The sequence below is a fragment of the Furipterus horrens genome, unplaced genomic scaffold (assembly GCF_987537825.1).
Source record: "Furipterus horrens unplaced genomic scaffold, mFurHor1.1.pri manual_scaffold_10, whole genome shotgun sequence".
NCBI classification, from domain to species: Eukaryota; Metazoa; Chordata; class Mammalia; order Chiroptera; family Furipteridae; genus Furipterus; species Furipterus horrens.
In genome coordinates this window covers 90,095,785-90,113,315 of record NW_028327180.1, presented here as the reverse complement: position 1 = coordinate 90,113,315, position 17,531 = coordinate 90,095,785, and the positions used below count along the sequence as shown (strand labels likewise).

Below are 17,531 nucleotides of genomic sequence, written 5' to 3'. Positions count from 1 at the left end.
TCTATGACCTCATGTTTTTAAGCCGGAGATGAGTTTTCCTTATCTATAAAACGGAAATAATAATAGCCATCTCATGAAGTAGCATTGATAACTAAATAATATACTCATGTTGGCTAATAAAATGCCAGGTAAATACTAGGTGCTTCATGAATGGCCCTTTCAACAAACCAAAAAGATGAACCCTCAAGGGACAGTCATCCTTTAGGACTTCCAGGATCTCAAGATCCTGATTTGGGTTTCCAAGTCCTTGTTCCAAAAGAGCTGTGCATTTTCTGACAACCAACTTCAGGCTCAAGGAGGCTACCAGAACCATCATACCTTCCTGAAAGTCCCGTGCCTATGTGTTTTCTGTTGGGCACAGCCAGGATTAATCTGAGACTCAGGACGGCACGTGGGGGCCCTTCATTCTGGGAAGGGCCCACCCTTCTCCCTTTCATGGACCTTGTTGGAGAGCCAAACAAAAGGCCCTGCCCACTCACATGCCAATATCTATTCATTAATGGGATGTAATTCACATTACACGCCACTCATTACCCTAGGAAGGCAGTAAAAATTAATAAGGATCTACAGTTTAATTGTTTGATAATGACAGGGAGTTCCAAAGTGCCCTCTTGAGTAATAAAATTAACATTTAAACTAGTTCCGTCTAAGAATCTTCCCTTAAATATAAGTCTTCACGATTAGGGTGGGTTGTTTATTTACTTTCTCTTTGGGTGGTTCTAAAATAACACAACTTGTTACTGAACTTTGAGAAGCTGCCCCACGGCCCAGGGCAGTGCAGGGCTGGGTGGGAACTGCGGGGGGCACCCACCACACGCACACCCACATGATGAAATCTGATTATCCTACGTTTATTTAGCAACAGCGGAGAAGCCTCTCAGAAGCCAGTGCATCTCCCTAATGGGAGATGAGGACCCGGGCCAAAACGTAGCCCTGGGGTACGGAATCCTGCAAAAACTCAGAAATGAAGTGTTTGCTATAAGGCCATTCTTTCGCTCTTCCAGCACTATTCCAGGGTGCTCTCTGGGGTTTTGTTTAAGGGAATGTGGTGGTTTTAAAATATGCCTGTAAAAAAGAATGTAACTTCCTTTCCCTTAAACGTGGGTAGGATTTAGTGATTCTCTTCTAACAAATAAAATGTGGCAGAAGTGACACTGTGTGACTTTCGAGCTAAGTTCTAAAAGCGCTTCAGCTTCCACCTGGCTCGCTCTCTCGAAACGCCTGCCCTCGCAATCCAGCCACCATATTGAGAGGAAGCCCAAGTACGTGAGAAGTCGCACGCGGGTGTCCCGGTCAACAGGCCCAGCGAGGCCCCCCATCCAGCAACAGCGTCCACCACCAGACTCGCGAGCCAGTGAGTCTTTGGATGACTCCAGCACCCGGCCTCCGGCTCAGCCCGGCTGAGGTGCCGCAGCAGACACAAGCCGTGTGCTCTGAATTCCTGACCCACAGCAACCGTGAGGCAGTAAATGATAACCGTTATCTGAAGCCACAAAATGTGGGACAAGCTGTGACACATTAAGAGATGACTCCTACAGGAGAGTGTAGAGATGTTGGGCTTCCTGGTTCTTGAAGCAACACCTTAAGGTCAGGACAGGGCTCATGCGCCCAAGGAAGAAATGGGAATGCAGAGTGAGGGCCCAGCTGTACGGGCCCTTGCCCCTGCCCCGCCCCCGCCACCAGCCTTGCAACATGCCTGGCACTCTGCAGAGCAAATTAACCCAAAAGAAGCTCTTTAGCCCTGAGCGATTTTAAGGTCAAGGGTTTTCTTATAAGTCGCAGAGAGACTAAGCCCAGTTTATTCCCCTGGGATGCTTGCTTTTCCTAAAGAGCTAAGGATTGGCTTCAATAATCCCTTGAAAGTGGCCATTCGGAGAGTCCCGCCATGTTGTGACTCATTTCACACGTGCCTGCGAGAAAGAAAAAGCCAACAGAGAGGAAATGGCTGTGATCTCAGACAGGTCATGACCACTCCTCCCTGCTCAGCCCCAACTCCGCGCCCCATGCCCACTGTCTCACACCAGAGCTGCTGTCCTCGCAGGCCAGCTGTCTTCTCCCTCATTCATTCATTCACTCATTCATACATGCATGCATGTATAGATATGCATTCATTCAATATGTATTGAGTGCTTGCTGCATCTGGGAGACAGACATTGAAAAACGATCAGCCTGACTGGTGTGGCTCAATGGAGTGCCAAGCCTGTGAACCAAAAGGTCGCCACTTCGATTCCCAGTCAGGGCACATGCCTGGGTTGTGGGCCAGGTCCCCAGTTGGAGTGCACAAGAGGCAATCACACACTGATGTTTCGCTCCCTTTCTTCCCTGCACCCTCTAAAAATAAATAAGTAAAATCTTTTTTAAAAAAAACTAATCACAGAAGCAAAGAATCCCACTTGTCCCAAGCACTAGGAGGAAGACATACAGAGTCCTCTGGGGAGCCAGGGATACTTAAGCTGAGACCTAAAAACTGAGAGAATTAGTGAGGCTGGCAGGGGCGGGGGCGGGGGATAGGGAGAGCACCTCAGCCGAAAGGCCACACAGTGAGAAGAAAGTGTATGGTCTATGGGGGCCTAAAGAAAAATGGGATGCTGGCACCAGAGAGAACATGAAAGAGAGAACTCCAGAAGGGTGTGAGGAGGGAGGGAGCAACCAGACAAGTGGGGCCACATGAAAATATTTTGTCTGTGTCCTAGGAACAACAGGCAACTAGAAAAGTTCACAGCAGGAGAGTGACAGCAGGTCAGATTCCATCTGTTGAATCGTTCCAGTTCTCCTCTATGTAGCCCAGATCATGCTGCGTAGGCATCTTACTCACCCACCAGGCTGATGGCCTCTTAAAGAGTAGAAGCCACATCCTAACTATCTGTAATTCCATCGGGTCCCTACTGCTCTTGGGGTCAAGAACAAACCCCTTTGCAGCCTGCAAGGCCTGGTGCCATCAGTCCCTCACCTACCTCTTCAGTCGCCTCCTTTGCTCTCCCGTCATCTGTCCAGCCAGAAGGGCAGACACCTCACGTCCTCAGGCACCTTCTAAGGTGCCCTGATTAAGACCACACAATAGCTAACTGTTCTCAGGGCAATCAGTGATTCCCTACCAGAGCACCTCCCAGGAGTTTCATCGCGACTTATATGCATTACGGATTTAATGTCTGTCTCCCCCTCCTAGACTATCTATCAGTTTCCTGAAAGGAAAGAACTTGCTTGTCTCGGTCACCATTATTATCCCCAATACCTGGCACTCCAGTAGGTTGGCATTAGATAACAGAATGAATAAGAAGGCACAAATCGGTCAGTGAATGAATGAACACCTGCATGCGTGACCCCAGTGGCCACCCAGGCTAATTCAACAGCTGAGGTGGGGCAGGTGTCTCTCGGATCTCCCTCCAGACCCTCCAACGGCATAACATCTTTGCTGGCTTCCTCGCCTCTCCACTGGAAGAAATCAATGTTAGCAAAGCCTTTATGGAATAAATGGGAAGCAGAAACGAGTAGAGAAGGCCAGGAAGGCATTTCTGGCGATCTCTGAGTAGTCATTATCTTAACTGTTCTGCCAAGCAAGCGGAGGAAAGCTGGCAAACACCTAGATCAGTATATGAGTCCATGTACAGGACTTGGGCTGCATTCATAAGCTCCCCAAATCCAGGGCAGTTCAAATTCTTAAATCAGAACTAATGGGGTCGAATACAGTCCTCTAGGTCAGTGCTTCTCAAACTATCTCTGGTAAAGGGCCAGGTTTTATTTTTCTTTTTAATCCATTGCTGATCAATGCTTTCTAAAATATATAACTTATACACCTGGATGAGGCAGCAATGTCAAATGTCTTTAAAAGTTTCTTTAAAAGTTTCTGTACGCATTTTATCATGGGTAACAAATGGTTTGTAGACCTACACCCATCTGCAGACCACAGCTTTAATAGCACTGATCCACATTGAACTTCACTCCCATTGCCTCGTTCCTAGGCCGGCAGACATTACAAATCAATCATCACAGATTTCCTCATCGAGCCCATGTTTGGCTTTAAAATCTTTCTCATCTTAGTGTTCAAGGCAACCGTCACCTCTCAAATTACATAACTGCCTCAGAGACACCGCAAACTCATTTACCATCCCTGCTCTACATGGTCCCAAGATTGGCCATTTGTTATATTTATGCCCAGAATAAGAAAATGTCTATGCTTTTATTTCCAGCCTAATAAAACATTCGTGGAGAATGGCCGTCTCATCAAAGGGAGTCCCTCCTGCTCGTTCCGTCCGTTCACAACCTTCCGGTAGCTTGAGGGGCGCGCCAAGAGACGATGCGGCGATCTACAGCACGTGTAGAAACTTCTGGTGTGGTCTCAGGTGTAAACTGTGCGGATCGCCTCTGGAAACCTGACACCACGGGCCCCTTGTTGCTTTGATTCTTTCTTTCAAATTCTCCATTCTGATGGCTCGCCTGTTTTTATTTCAAGTTGCCACAGGACTCATTCACAACGGATTGTTTTTACTTCTCATTACACTCCTTGACGGTGGGGGCCGTCATTCCTCCCACGTCCAGCCTTTCCCCAGACAAGACAGAACCCCTCAGCCCTGCTCAGTCTTCTCACTGAGAGGCCTAAGAAGCCGCCACGAAGGGGAGAGACTTGGGCTGTTGTCTCCTGGCTTCAGATCAAAGACTCATGCTGGAGAAAGACAACTCCACTTGGAACCTTTTCTCTCAGCCTCGCCTGTCAAGTTCCCTTTGAAATGTTTGCACACCTGCTTCCCTGTCCCTGCAAGCCACAGAATCAGACTCTTAGGCCTAGAACAGGCCTCGAACAGCAACTGGCTTATCCAAGGCCCTCTTGTGACGAGGGGTGAAACAATGAACGAGGTTCATGTGAGGAGTCAGAAGACTGAATCCCTCCCTAACCAGACAGATGACCTTAGAAGAGCTAATTCACCTCTCTGAGAATTTTGCCATGGAAAACAGATAAGACCCCTAAAGTGGGGTGAGGGTGACCCGCTTTCACAAGGCTGGTTGAGAATTAAATGAGATGATGTGAACAAAAGTGCTTGAGTATGCGAGCACCATCTAAATGTCGGGGTTTTAACTGCCCTTCTTATAACACCATGGAGAACTGGAGGCCAAGGTCGAAGTAGAAACACTGGGAGTAGAGAGAGGGGGATGGGGGACCCCATATGGCCTTCGACAAAGATCTTTTTTGACTATTTGTAGCCCAAGCAAGAGATGGATGTAGCTTGAACTGGGATGGAGGTCATGAAAGGAAAAAGGGACAGACTCAGAAACATTTACGAAAATCATCAGGGCTGGGTAATGGTTTGGGGATGGCAAGAGACAGGGACAGGGCATGCTCAGGGTGACATTCCTGGATTACTTAACTGGACCGTGGTGTTGTTCGACCAGATAAGCAACACGAGAGGAGATCCAGGTTGGTGGGCCCCACGGTGGGAGATCACAGTCTCGATTGGGGACATGTTGATCTTAAGGTGCCTTTGAGACATCCAAGTGGAAACGTCAAATAGGCCATCAAGATACAAAACGTTAAGTGTATCCATGGAGGTGGGGATTGAAGTAATTGTCGAGCATCAGGTCACACGGGGAGAAAATACGGGGCGGGAAAAGCAGTGAGCACAGGCTGAGTCCTGAGGAAGCACAGCAGTGAAGGGCGGAGAAGGGACCTAGAGAGAGCCTCAGGGGAAACCGGGGCAGTGGAAACCAAGGGAAGAGCACAATTCAAGAAGGAAGACATGACCAGGAGCATCCAGTGCTGCTGAGGATTAACTTAAAGACTGATGAACATTTGCTAGATCGGCGATGGAGGTCGCGGGTGCCCTTTCATGATAGCGATCAGACTCCAGATCCCTTCCAAACAGAGGTTCTTTCCTGTTCCTTGCCCCTATTGCCATCCAATGTTCAAAATGATCCTCAAACCTCTGGGAAAATCAATCATTCTTAGGGTCCTCACCGCTACGCTGTTTCAATACGACAGTTTGGGGCTTTCGCTAAACCTGTAATTTTCTGGAGGCCCCGCTGAACCCTACGTACTAAGAATCCGAAAACTGAGATGAGTCTGCTCTAGATCACAGGTGGCTAATATGCAACATGCCTGCAAAACCCACCACACCTGAGTCCACATGAAACATCACTGATCGATCAGAAGTCTCCACCTAAAAATGTGTGCCTCTGGCAGGGTGGGAGGGGGTCACTGTCCCCACATGTTGTGTTCCGGGATGGCGGTGCAGCCCTGAACCCTGAATCCTCATTCCCTACCCTCCCCTGAGGCAGGTAAGACAACAGAGGAGACAGAGATGAGACTCATTCCTCGGTGTCCCACTGTGTCTCCGGTCCCTGGTCCCATGTTCCTGGCCGACTCGCTGCATGCAGCCCTCAGCCAGACTGTTGCATCCGTTCCCAGCAGCGATGTGACTCACAGGGATTTGCTTGGGAAATCAAAGCCTGGGGATCGTGGGCTTCATCTGAAAAGCAGGCCCCGCTCCACTGGAGAAGGGGAATGACTTGGCTCGCAGCACAGTGGTGTTTGTTTGGCTTGTCCGGTTGGACACGAACACCCACTGGGTCCTGCCCAGCATGGGCGATGCGTGGGCCTCCTCGCCAGTCTGATTTGGGAGGCTAATAAGCTGAACAAAGGAGCAGATGAGCACGGAGGCTTATTTGCAGTCTGCACAGTTTATATTTAGCCATCCTGTGACCAGGCTGCATGCTTTGTGTGACGATCACCCTTGGAAGCTCAGTCCTGAGGGACGCAGAGGTGGAACAGACCTGGGAGAGGGTAAGGAGGGCTTCAAACTGCCACTGCGGGGCACAGGAAGAGAGGTAGGACCAACTCTGTTCAATTAGCAATCAGTTAGACACTTATAAAAACATGGAAGAGAACATAAAAAAATGTGTAAGAGGGGAGATTTTTCTTAGTAAGCTGTACATTGCCAAGCATAGGAGGGAGTGGTCTTTCCTCTGCTCTTCACAGCCATCTCAGTAAGCCTAGCGGCTTAGGAATTCAGTAGACCTGAGTTCTCGTCCTCGCCTGACATCAGCTAGAAGCCATTTCCCTGCTCGGTAACATGAAAGGGTCAGAGAGGATGATCCCTAAGATGTGGCCATTCTGCCTGTGACAAGATAAAGCCAGGTGACCCATAGGATGTGCAATAGGTGGGGCGGGTGGGGAACCTGCTGTTAAAACTGTGCAACAGTCATAATGGAATATCTGCGGTCCTCAAAACTGTGATGCTGATGCCATCCCGCCAAAAAAAAAAAAAAAAAAAAAAGAACTTCCATTAAAATGTATCTCAAAATTAAAATAATCTTTAGAGAAAAAAAGATGGTGCTAATCTATATTAATTGAGACTGAAGGTATTAATAATATCTGGCTGAGTGAGAGTATTATAAATGAGCGTGAAGCAGCAGGTGACTGTCAATCAGGCAGCTGCGGGACGCAAGACAGTGATCACGGAAGGCAGAACAGCCCCAGAAGATTCTCGAGAGGAAGGTGACCCACGTGGAGCCTCACCTCACCCCTGCTGGCCCCTCCCACTCTGTATTTTGAGACTAAGTCATCTGGGAATGTGAATCCCGGAAACTGATGCTGCCAGAGAAAAGGGGGTTTTGCACAGGGTTTTTGTGGTTGCTTATCTGGGTTTATTTGAGTGTTTAGTCTCTGTGATGTTTCATGGCAGAGAACTTGGAGAGAAAGCCTAATCCACTGTCTTCCCCAAGCTGGAGCCAGCAGGGGTCGTGCAGACCGGAGCACAGGTCCTTGGGGACCCAGTCCCATGGGGGCTCCTCTTGGAACAAGACTGCAGTGAGGACCAGCCGCCTCGAAACCTCTTGTCTGGGTGTAAGTCTTCTGATTCTAGAATGACAAGACAGAAGAGGGTCTTAAAGACCATCACCCTTGAACCCCTAGTGGTCCGGTTCCCAGGCCATCCAGCTGGCAGCCTCATTGGCTCCTGCAATAAGGCTCTGGGTTCCAGGGTAATGAAGGGTTTAACTTCAGTTTCAGGGACAGACTTGCTTCTGGCAAATATCCCCCCCAGTCAGTCTCCCAAACGCCTCTTGCCATCAAAGGCAAAGAGGATTCTGACTGCCTGTGGTGGATCTGAAAGAGTCAAGAGTATCCCTCTCACCACTTGCCAAAACCCCCCCGTCGCTCTTCATTCCTTTGTGTTAAATATATTCTCCTGCTAAAATGAAAGATGTGAGTCAGGGAAACAAAACTGCCTCATATGAAAGGGCCCCCAAATTAGAAACCACAGCAGCAGGCGTGTAAGGGGACCATCCTCCCGACCCAGCTCTCTTCACCACTGGGTTCTTTGACTCAGAAGGGACTTTTCACATCATCCCATCCTTTCATAAAGGAGCAGTTAGGCCCAGAGGGGTTATGGTTCTTAAGCCAGGTCACACCGCAGAAGCACACTGGGGACCAGGACTGGGCCCGCTGGCTCCTCTGCACATTTCTGAAGGGCTCAGAAAGGTTAAATTCTAATCCAAGACGCCATTCCTTTGTTTTACAGACGACAGGAGCCTCTCTCACCAAAAGCCCCCTTTTAAAATTTTTCTCTTTTGGCACCTGTAGCCATCAACAGTATGCAGCATGGGGTCACCATTGTAAATACACGTGTGTATCCGAATTGAGACTCGCAGGGCTTAGGCTTGGGAGCTTGACGTGACCCAGCCCAGAGGGAAACCTGTGGGACTGGCTGCGTGTTACCTTCGGGCTTTAGTCCTTTGCCTTGGCGCTCCTGCCCTCTAGTGGCGGAAAACTTTACTACAGTCATTCATCTACAGACAAAAGAAATAGGAAGAGGCTCTTGAAGAGGAATACAGGCAACACGCATCCTTCTCTATAAAAGCAGGCCTGGTTATAATGGGAAATTTTTTAACCTTACACACAAAAATGCAACTAACTAGACGTTAGCCCGCAGCAGACTTGAACCTGCGGAGAGGTGATGCTGGAGTATCAAGGGTCCCGGGTTGAAAATAAATTATATAACTGCCGCAGGGACTCGTGGGACAAAGGGACCCTCAGAATCTGATGGAGGCAGAAGTAGAACAATCTAAAATAGCAAAAGAGGGGACACCAGCACATGGTGTCCAAAAAACACTGGCATCAATGAGTTCTAATTCCTGCCCCCAACTTTGCACAGGCCGGTCCCCACTCTTTCTTAGCTAACTCCAGCTCTGCTGCCCACCTCAGCTAGAGCTTCCCTCATCTCAGCAGATGATACCTGCCCTCCTCATATGCTCACACAGCACTCCGAACTTCCCCTTCCTAAGACTTTCACGGTCCCTAATTCTGTGTGTTTCTGACTATGTTCGTGCCCACACTGAAATGTATATTCCTACAGAGGCACTGAGGCTACCTCGCTGACTATTGAATCTGCGTCCCTAGACGTTATTAGCACACAGGAAGCCCTCAATTAATGTTTTTCAATGGAATTAATGAAATCACAAGTGTTGGTTCAATGACTGAATCACATCTGTTTAGAGCAGTGGTTCTCAACCTTCCTAATGCCACGGCCCCTTAATACAGTTCCTCATGTTGTGGTGACCCCCAGCCATAAAATTATTTTCGTTGCTACTTCGTAACTGTAATTTTGCTACTGTTATGAATCGTAATGTAAATATCTGACATGCAGGATGTATTTTCATTGTTACAAATTGAACATAATTAAAGCATAGTGGTTAATCACAAAAACAATATGTAATTATATATGTTTTCCAATGGTCTTAGGTGACCCCTGTGAAAGGGTCGTGTGACCCCCAAAGGGGTTGCGACCCACAGGTTGAGAACTGCTGGTTTAAAGGATCAAAAAACAGGCCCTGGCTGGTGTGGCTCAGTGGATTGAGTACCAGCCTGCGAAATGAAAGGTCACCAGTTTGATTCCCAGTCAGGGCCCATGCCTGGCTTGTAAGCCAGGTCCCCAGTTGGGGGCCCTTCTCCCTCCCTTCCTCTCTAAAAATAAATAAATAAAGTCTCTTTGAAAAACCTCATATCCACAGATAAAGCAGGTATGGTTAGTGCTTTTTCAGCCATGTGTGAGGATCACTCTTCACCTATAAAAGGCACAAAAGTCTCAGATTTTGCCCTTGAATATCACCCCAAATGCTCACAAGGCCCTTGGGGTGGGTAGCTGGGCTGGTGTCTTTACCATAATCACACTTTGTGCCCATCAGCCTGCATAGGCTCGGCTTCCACCCCTGCATGGTGGGAAAATCTGCCTGAGAACAGGGGGATTAGCAGGCTGGAGGCTGTGAGGACGTCAGGAGACCTGACCTCCAGGGCTGCCTCTATGTGTTGCCTTCCCGGAGCCTCCCTGCACTGGCTCCACTTGTAAAATAAGATCTTGGAGTAAGTAACATGAAAGTCACCGCTTCTCAGGTGCCAGAAAAATCCCACTTAAACTGCCTTAGGGTAAAAAGGGGGATAAACATTTGCTCATAAAACTGAAAAGCCATAGATTCGGGGTTGACTCAATCCAGGAGACCAAGTCACATCACCTGAGCCTGGTTTCACTTCTCCAGGTCCCCTTGTGGGCCGGTCCCTGCTGGTGGGGGTCTCTGGCAGCTCCAGGCCTTCACCCCTACACCAGAAAGACAGGGGCTTCCTTGCAGCAGGACCACACAAAAGCCCCGGGACGGCCCCACCGGTGCCTCCGGGCCACACACTCAAGCCATGAGTCAGTCTCTGTGGCCGGGGAAAATTCTGGGCTCCACCTGAATCACATGTGCAACTCAGCCAGAGACCAAGCACCCAGAGTGTGGGGGAAGAGTTGCTGCATACACACACACACACACACACACTAGCCCTGCAGTGTAACTGATCTTAAAGGTCTCTTCCAGCCTTGAATATGCTAATGTCACTCCGCTGTGACACTGGGGAAATAAGAGGGAGAATAAAGTCACAGGCATGCCCTAGAGTCAGCCCCACCCCGAGCCCTTTCAAAAAGCCTAAATGCCAGATAGGACCTCACACCCATTCTGAAGGGAGCGAGGGGGTGACATTAGCAGCCCTAAAAAGCCAGCAGTGAACACTGGCCCTCCAGAAGCCAGGGGGCATAAAACAAATCATAATTTGATAACGCCACTAAAATGGAACATTTCTATTTCCCAAAAAGACGGACACTGTCAGTAAGATTCATCTAAAAAAAAAAAAAAAAAAAAAAAACTTATTAAACTTTCCCTTTCACTGCTTCTTTGTATCTCTGGTTGCAATGGAGCAAGATGCAGGTTGCCATGGTGACGGCTGGATTTTTAAATAACAGGGCTCAGGAGCTTGGGCTGCTGGCTGTACAGCCCCAGGCAGGAAACAGTGGGGGGAAGGAGAGAGACAAAGTGAGAGCAGGAAGAAAGCTGCTGGGCTTATCCCAGGACATGGTAACTTCTCACGTTCTCCTTGGTCTGAGGATAAGGCCCCCAAGTCACATATTCTGGGTTCTTCATACCTTAAGAGAATGCGGAGCCAAAATGCATAAGGACAGGACCTTAGAAGTCACTTTGTCCATCCCCTACCTGATTTTCTCTTGTGAAAGATGGACCTTTCCTACACTTACACCCCTTCCCAGGAACAAGCTTCAGATGGGCCACTGGAAGCCTGGCCCGAAGAGAAACATCCCAAGACCTGGAGACTCTGAGGGCAAGAGCCCGTAGCATTTTTAAGTGAGAGGATTTTGAGGGTCAGGGCTCAGTCGCTGTCAATGCAAACAGCCTTAGCCACAAACTCCAGTTCTGGTCTTGCATTCTTGGGGGGCCCCACCCCTTGTCTCCTGAACAAAATGATAGACAGCCAAGGCCATTCAGTATCTGTCAAAGAATGCATTCTAGAAGTTGAAGACAATGGTGATGATATAATAACAAACAACCATTGCTCCTCTAAGATGGGAAAGTGGCAGGATTATTAAAGTGGAATGAGTCTGACTCTTCCCCAGTAGGCGGTGAGCAGAGGCCCCAGGAGAAAGGAGACGATCCAAAGAGATGGGACATGCACCTCCCTGACGCGCATCCCCAGGCCTGTCCTGTGCCCTGTGCCTGACCATCTAGCAGCATGGAGCCTGGGATCCTCATGCACCCTCCCCAGCCAAATCGAGATGAGCAGGGAGAATTGCTGCACTTTAAGAAAGAGATTTTTAAAAAGCCAAACTCAGTGAGGAGGTGGGCCAGCATTCAGGTGGCCGCGACACCCTCCTTTACCTTCCTGATCAGAATCAGGAACTCCAAGGCCCCCAGCCCTGGGGGAGGCAGTAGGCAACCAGCCAGCACAGGCTTTGGCTTATCATTGGCACCCCCTAAGACCTACCGGCCTCTGTCTCCAAAGGCAAGCTTAGATTCCAAACCACCACCCTCCCGTCCTCGCCCGTCGGCACGCTTGCCCTGAAGGTGCGCACATGCTCACGCATAAGCCTGGGACAGGGCAGGAGCAGCGTGGGGCTTCAGAAACGGTGCCCGGGCATCTGGACACATGAGGCTTGTACCACATGAAACAGCTCCGGAGGGAGGCCCAGGTCCTTCACCAGAAAGACACCAGGAGCCCATGTTAGGGACATAGGAAGGGGCCTGTTTTTCACTGCATGCCTTTTTGCAGACTTTTTCTCCTGCATATGTTGACTTTTCAAAAAATAAATTCAATTCCTCTCTCCAGAGCACACATACTGAATCTGTCATCTGTCTTGGTCACTTGAAGTCAGGAAGACAAAATCCCAGTTCTATTCAGCCAATAATACTGAAGCAGTGTGAGGCCAGCCTTGGTCTTCCCATCCCTGGTTTCCATTTGGGGAACTGTAAAATGGGGTTGATAAAACCTACCCTACAATAATAGCAGTGAAACCAGTTAAAGATATGAACTGCTCAATCCTAAAACAATCCTATCAGATAAGCGACTAGCATACACCTCATTTTAAGAGATAAATAAGGCAGAAAGATTTAACTTCAAGCTCATGCAAGTACATACTGGGCCTGCTAACCCGGCAGCCAACACTTTTACCCACTAGACACAATACGTCAGTTTCACATTAGTATTCATTATTCCAGATGCGGCTTCCTGTCCCAAGAGGCTTGGGGGAGTGATCAGGTTGCCTGCACCTGTTTGCCCCAATATTGGAGTCCCTGCCTTTGCTTAAGACAGTTGAATAAGGGGCTAGAGTCTAGAGATAAGGATATAAGCAAATCCCAGAGTGGCACCCGGGCCTAGACGTGAGCATTTGTTTCATGGCAGAGACCAGGATGGTGAATCTGCCTCTAACAGCCCCACGTGAGGCCTCTGTACACACAGCTTGCTATTTCCCCACCCCCATGTCACCATGGCAACGAGGGACCCAGGGTGCCAGTCCTCAATCCTTGTTCCTGATTTACAGCCTTCCTGATTCACACTTCCGCTTTCAGCCTCCCCTCTTCTCTCCCCTGTGGATCTCACAACCCTCAATAATACCCACCAACGGGGAGGAGCAGCTCACCATCCACCAGGCCCCATCCATTCCCAAACCAGCCTGAACTGCTGGCAAAGGCTCCCTTCTCTTGCCCTGAAATGTGTCTCCCCATTTTGTCAGGCTCTCATTCACAGCTCCCCCTGACAGCCCCTCAGATAACCGATGGTGGTCCCCATGTTCTGCCCGGGGCCTTCTCTGGGCCAGTGGCTCTCAAAGCTGAGCGTGCATCAGACGTGCAGATCTTGCTAAACCACAGAGGGCTGGCGCCCACCCCCGGAGCTTCTGATTCGGTAGGTCTGGAGTGGGCCCAGGAAGTTCCATCTTCACATGGCCGCTCCTACGGCTGCTGCTGGGAGATCATACGCTGAGAACCTGGGCTAGAGATAAACCCTCCTCATTCCTTTGAAAATTCTTTGTGTGGGCAAGTTCCCAGGCTTCCTTACCATTCTAGCCTCTCTCCTTAGGACCTGCTCCCGTTTGCCAATATGGCACCCAGAACTAGACAAGGAACTGTAAGTACACATTCTAGGTTACGAGGAACAAAGATTCCCTTGGGCTACCTCCAGAACCTCAAGTAATAGGAAGTGTTTACCGTGGACTTAAGCAAAAGAAACCTCAAGTTCATGGCCTGCCTGACTGGATCCAGAGCTGACAAGGCCTCTTGAGAAGAGGACAGATGGCAATGTTGTTGAGTCTCTACCCAGAGGACAAGAGGTCTTGCCAGTCCCTTAGCAGATGAGTGACATTTATACTCAGTGCTCTCTGCCTCTTCACCCGCTATTTTTGCTGCCACCCCCAATTCCTTACCCCCTCTGCCTTGTAGATGTTCTCTACCTCATAGCTTCTGCTTCCTTATTCTTGCTTCTGTTTTCTTATGTTCCTTCTTGTCCTCTCCCATAGCATGGCCTCTCTCCATGAACGTTTCAGTTTCTGGGCCAGCCATCGACTACCTGAACTGCTCTCTTTTTTCTTTCCCCTCCGGTTCAAATTCCCAGAAGAGAGAATCAGAGTGAGTGAGCTTGTTCCCATTTGGACAAAGCTCTTCAAAGCAGCCTATAGATTGGCGGCCCTCGGGTCTGTGCCCAGTCTGCTGCAGCAGGTAAAAGGCTGGACCCCATGATATAAGCATGAGCCGGCCCATTAGACGGAGGTCACAGGAAGAACCTGCAGCCCAATGGCTACCAATAGGTTTCAGCTTGTACGTCAGCTCCATTCAAAACATGCCGGCTGCTCTAAAGACGGTGTTGAGCAGGATTCAGAGGCTACATCTACACTCAGTGGAATGGGATTAATTAATGAGAGATGCCACGGGTGAACAGACAGGCACCCTCATGCTGGAGCACATGGTCTGACAAGGACAAACGTGGAGGCAGGGCCGCCCTCATTCTGAATCTCCAGCCTCTCTTCGTGGGGACCGGGACTACATTTGCGCGTTTGCCCAGCTGGAGCACGTTCTGGCTTCACAGCGAACGTCAGCCATGTCAACCCCCTGGGCCTGATGCTATCACATCACGTGTCTCCCGTTCCGCATTGGGCAAAAAGGAAAGAAACAGCACCAAACAGTTAAAGTTTACATTTGTTTCCCAGTGAACTTTACCTTGCTTAATTGAGCCTATGGAGACCTTCTATGATTAAATGATGTCTTTTTCTGGACTATTTGATAAACTGCTCAAATTCTGTGTGCAGGCATTGGCCCATGAAATGGAGGTTCAGTGTTTATCCTTTCTACAGGACTGACACAAAGGTGGATTTAGATTATTTGTTCCCATGGACCTGATTTGTACCACTTGGTGGACAATCACTCAGTAATGTCAAGAAATCATTTTAGACTACCAAGTACACACATGTTTGTCCACTGTGTCCACGGGGAGAACAAAGGCAGTCACACACTAGTCCATGGAAGCAGTGCCTTTTCTAGAACAGTCGCTGTTATTCACTGAACACCCATGCTGGGCAATGGATGCTTTACTACATTATTTCTGTCCCTGACAACAACTTGAAGAGGCAGTTTTTATTAATCCCTTTTTTTAGGGATGAGCCAACTGAGGCATAAAGGTTTAATCACTTTCCAAGGTCACACAGCTAGTATGTGATAGGGTGGAATCCCAGCCCCCACCTGCCTGACCCCAAATCCGGTGGCCTTCCCAGGGGGCCCAGGGCCACACGCCTCGTCTAAAGACAGCACTGCTTGCTGGAAATGACCGAAGGCAGAGGCTGGGGACTTGAATATACTTACCTAAGGGCCACATTTTTTAAAAGCACCACCTACATTAAGTTTTAAAAAGTATGACCTAGCCACACTTTGGAATGTTACACACTTATTAAAAGAATGGGGTAGATCTGCATATATTCATACAAAAACAACCAAGACTTTCTATTAAGTACGTCTAGTCTGATCCTGTTTCTCTAATGTTATATTAACAAATGTAGCTAAGAGGTACAGAATGATGGGAGACTTTAATTTCTATTTTTAACATTTCCATTTTGACTGAGTTTTCGGATTTATATACTACTTTTAGAATTCAAAAAAATTTAGGAAAACAACGTGTCAAAATCATCAGTCACTCCTTCCCTTCAACTCCTGAATTTCATGCATCCGCACGCTGAGTGAAGTCCTGAGCCTCCTGTGTCCGCGCGGTCCCCAATATGACACGCATGGTCTCACCTAAGAGGACCTGAGGTAGGCAGGGACCTGGGTCAGCTAACTCAGCGGTTAACTGAATCATGACATCCTAGAGCATCTTTGCCCATCCCATCCTCAGCACGAGACCTGGCTTCCTTCACGCTGTCGCCTGGCTGTCACGGTTCGGGGCATCGCAAGCCGCTAGGATAATGTCCAGTGAAAGAAGACACCACGATTTCTTCCTCTGGGGCTCCTTCAGCAGCAAGAAGACCCTATTCTACAAACATCCATGGCAGCCTTCTCACATCCTGTTAGTCGGAACTGCATTCCATACCCCTGCTAAAATGAACTCAAAATTGGTTAAAGACGTCAATGTGAGAACCAAAACCATAAAACTCCTAGGAGAAAACCTGGGTGGTAAGCTCCTTGAAATTGGTCTTAGCAATGATTTCTTAAATATGACTCCACAGGCAAGGCCACCTAAAGCAAAACTACGTGCATGGGACTACATCAAACTAAAGCCAAGGGGTCAGTGTCCAATATATATAAAGAACTCCTATATCGCAATAACAACAACAAAATCCAGTTAAAAACGGGCAGTGGGAGAGGAAGAAGAGGGTAAAGGGGGGTATATGGCAACAGAAGGAGATTTGACTTTTGGGTAGTGAACGCACAATACTGTATACAGATTATGTATTACAGAATTGTACATTTGAAGCTTATAGAATTTTGTTAATCAATGTCATCCCAATAAGTTCAAATAAGTAAGTAAATAAATAAATAAATAGATAGATAGATAGATAAATAAAAAGGGGCAGAGGATCTGAATAAACATTTTTTCCAGAGAAGACATACAGTTGGCAAAGTCACATGAAAAGATGCTCAGCATCACTAATCATCAAGAAAATACAATCAAAACCACAATGAGATATCACCTCACACCAGTAAGAATGGCTATTATCAAAAAGACAAGAACCAGTTGTTGGCGAGGATGTGGAGAAAAGGGAGCCCTCCTGCACTGTTAGTGGGAATACAGACTGGTGCAGCCACTGGGGGAAACACTATGGAGGTCCCTCAAAAAACTGAGAATAGAACTACTGTATGATCTAATAATTCCACTTCTGCATGTTTATCTGAAGGGGGGAACTGCACTAATTTGAAATGATAATATGCATCCGTATGTTCATTGCAGCATTATGTACAATAGCCAAGATACAGAAACAAGCTAACAACTTAAATATCAGTGGGTGAAGGGATAAAGAGGATGTGGTACATGTATACAATGGAATACTACTCAGCCACAAAAATAATAATGATGAAATCCTGCCACGGTGACAACATGGAAGAACCTTGAAGGTATTTTACTAAGTGAAATAAGCCAGACGGAGAAAGACAAATACCATACAATTTTATTTATACGAGGAATCTAAAACAAAAACAAAAAGAAATGAATAAAGAAAACAAAACTCATAGATACAGAGAACGAATTA

At 48.0% G+C, this 17,531-nt stretch overlaps 1 long non-coding RNA gene across 1 annotated transcript in view; it reads right to left on the bottom strand.

Annotated features, from left to right (window-relative positions):
- Positions 1 to 7,663: 7,663 nt before the first annotated feature.
- Positions 7,664 to 17,531, bottom strand: part of LOC150000958 (uncharacterized) — a 32,638-nt gene continuing 22,770 nt past the window's right edge. The window contains exons 2-3 of the long non-coding RNA XR_016513591.1: positions 8,708 to 8,778; positions 7,664 to 7,849 (exon numbers count right to left, since the gene is read on the bottom strand). This is a non-coding gene — a long non-coding RNA (uncharacterized LOC150000958). The remainder of the gene's footprint in view (positions 7,850 to 8,707; positions 8,779 to 17,531) is intronic.